This window comes from Carlito syrichta, unplaced genomic scaffold, assembly GCF_000164805.1.
Source record: "Carlito syrichta isolate Samal-C Ts95f unplaced genomic scaffold, Tarsius_syrichta-2.0.1 Scaffold305213, whole genome shotgun sequence".
NCBI lineage: Eukaryota > Metazoa > Chordata > Mammalia > Primates > Tarsiidae > Carlito > Carlito syrichta.
In genome coordinates, this window is record NW_007249309.1 from 250,513 (window position 1) to 253,640 (window position 3,128).

Sequence of the window (3,128 nt, forward strand, 5' to 3'; positions counted from 1 at the left end):
GCATACATCTGAGTTTTTAAAACAAGTTTCAATATACATTCAAAATAAGCTTCAACCTACACTTAAAACAAGTTTTAACACACAATTATGAACTAGATGGCTCTTGAGCTCGTCACTCTCCTCTTCTCTCTTGAAACTCAAGCTTTCAACCATACCAATTCCCTGAAGCTGCCAAGGTTTTTTCACTAACACCCACTACCAATTCTCCAGGCTGCTCCTGGTTTTCCTCCTGCTTCACTGGCTATTTTTTGTCTGCTAAATATGTTGATTCTCTCTTATCTCCCCAACCTCCAAACCCTGGGAGTACTCCAGGGATCACTGCTTTTCTCTCCTTTGTTTACCCTCCCTTACTTAGTAATCCAGTCCATTCTTAACTTTGAATGCCATCTAAATGCTAATGACTTCCAAATTTATATTTCCTGCCAGGATGGTTCCCCAGCAGTCAAATGCCTCTGTAACATCTCCATTTAGTTGTTTAAGAAGTCTATCCTATTTTTCAACTCCCAAACTGAACTTCTGAATTTCTCTTGCACTCCCAGAGGGCTCTTCCCACAGCCTTTCCCAGCTCAGTAAGCTATAACTCCATCGTTCCTGTTACTTAGACCAAAAATTTTGGAGTTAACTGAGACTCCTCTCTTTTTCACACAACTCACATCTAACATATCAGCAAATTTTGATGGTTTTACTTTCAAAATATTTTCAGCATCCAGTCACTAACATTTTATTATGTATCCCAACCACCATTCTCTCATGTATTATTGCAAAAACCTCCTTATCTGGATTCCACATTTCCACACTTTCCCTCATTTTATGACCTGTTTTCAATGAAATACTACAGGGTAAACTGTATAGCATTCAAGGGCCTAACCAGAGATGGAATTTATCCCACATGGGTAAATTCTTCACTCACTAAAGAGTCTTTAATGGAATGACCACTTATTGGGCAAGAATAAGAAAACAAAATGAAACATTCAAAGAGTAGAAATAGCTAAAAGCTGTTACCACCCTTGGGGCAGAAGATTCAAGGGTAGGAAATAATGTTCTGAACCTCAAAGAGACCTGCAATCCTAGAAGAAAAATCACCTGTCAATTTTTCCAAGATGGTAGATTAAAGGCTTTCGAGCATGCTTCATCCGTTGAAACATTGTGAAATTGTGTGGAAAAACCAACACAGTGAACTCCAATTCAAGAAGGAAAATGGCTATTCACCAGAATGACAAAGAACACCCCATTCTCAGGGAGGAGAAGATAGGCAAAAAGCCCCTGTGAAAAAATGTGAGTGTGAAACTGAAAACTCCCTCTGAGATATACCTTCCAATTGGGGATCTGCAAAACTAAGACCATGGGATAACACCTCATTTCTCCTGTGCCCTGGAGGAGCTGTCTTGGGGGAGGCCAAAAGTTGGTGAGCAGGAAAGATGTCTAGTAAAGCCCGAGGTGCTCTCCCAAATCTGTGTCTGTGAGGAAGATACCATTTTTGATGGGGGTCCATTGTCACAGCAACAGTGGTCTCTACAGGTACTTCGGTTTCTGCAAGCCAGTTGGCTATGAAGCAAGGGAGGGACTTAACACAATCAGAACAAACCAAGAATGTGGATATGGCCCAGGGTTTAGAAACAGATCTGGGCTCATTTCAGTCTGCACCTGGGACAACCAAGGAACCCCCCCAAAGCCACGTTTCCCTCCTGAAGGGTTAGGGTGTCAGGGGTCAGATCTTTGATCTGGAATCCATCTGTGTGTGTCATTTCCTAGGTGTGCCCTACCCTGCCTCATCTCTCTGGACAGTCACAGCAAGGGGCCCTAGCAATACCAAGGAATACTCAGAATGACAGCCTAATCACAAAAGCCTAGCAGAGGGCCCCCACTTCCATACTCTGAAACCTGCATCCTGAACAGGAGAGTTGTCATAGCCACAGTTTCTCGTGAACAGTCCTACAGTCTATGTCAGTTTTGCTTTCTGGAACTCTTCAGCAAGCACAACTGTTAAGAATCTCAGCCTCCCTCCCAGACTAGCTGGGGTGGCATGTTCCAGAAATACTGAAGAAAAAGAGGGCCCTCCACTTCTTCACAACTAGGAAAGCTGTCTAAGTGACAGGAGACCAAGAAGAGGGAGCTCCCTTCTCCGCATTTGAATCAGCAACCTGAGTGGCAGGAAAGTTCCTGACCCTGTAGTTTCTCCCAGGTAGTGAGGTCTGAAGTCAAGGTCAACTCTGTCACCCAGAATCGAGCTGCAGATGTCAATGCAGGGCATCACAACCTTCCCCTAAGTCTTTCAGGGAAAGTCTGCCCCCTAAGTCTGTCCCCAGCTCCAAAAATCAGGTGGCCCCCATCTCCACACACCAAGAGCAGTAGCCTAAGCCATCTCACCCTTCCTGGGCAGTCATCCATGCTCAAGAGGCCTCCTGTGCTCCATGTCCTAATGCACCTAATAACCTGGAGTAGGATCCTTAGTCACCCCTCCTCCTAGGGGTAGAGTCCTTGGTGCTGTGATGCTTTCTCTGCTCAATGCCCAGACATATCCCAGGTATCTGGCGCTCTCAGTTTTCTAGACTAGGAGCTCAGGCCACCCTCCCTTTCCTGAGCAGAGAACTCAAGGCAGCAGAGGTCCCCTAACATCTCACTGAGGCACATCTCTAGATACTCAGAGGCCACACACCAGATCCAACCTCAGAGCAGGTGTCTGTGCCTAATGTCAGTATACCTGTAGGTGGGCCTGCCTTGTTTGGTCCCACCCATCTTGATTCTCCCCTCTTCAGAGCTGAACTGGGACCACAGACCACAGTGCACTCCACTGAGATGACAGATTCTTCAGTAAATAAGGATCAAGTGACTACCCATCCATATCAACAGTAGCCAACCCTTACCTATAGGTGCCCCTGCTGGCCTGAAGGTTGAATGATGCATCACAACAGGTAATTTGCTCACACCAGCATATACCAAAAAGGAAGAAGTTAAACCTCCTGAGACCCCCAGCACCCTAGCCTCACAGGACTCAGTGGACCAGCCTCCACCCCAACACAATCTCTATTACAACCAAAACCTGGGAAAACCTACACACACAGGTCATCTATATCAAAGGAACTCATACATATTAGCCACCATAGTTCATTCAGATGAGAAAGAACCAG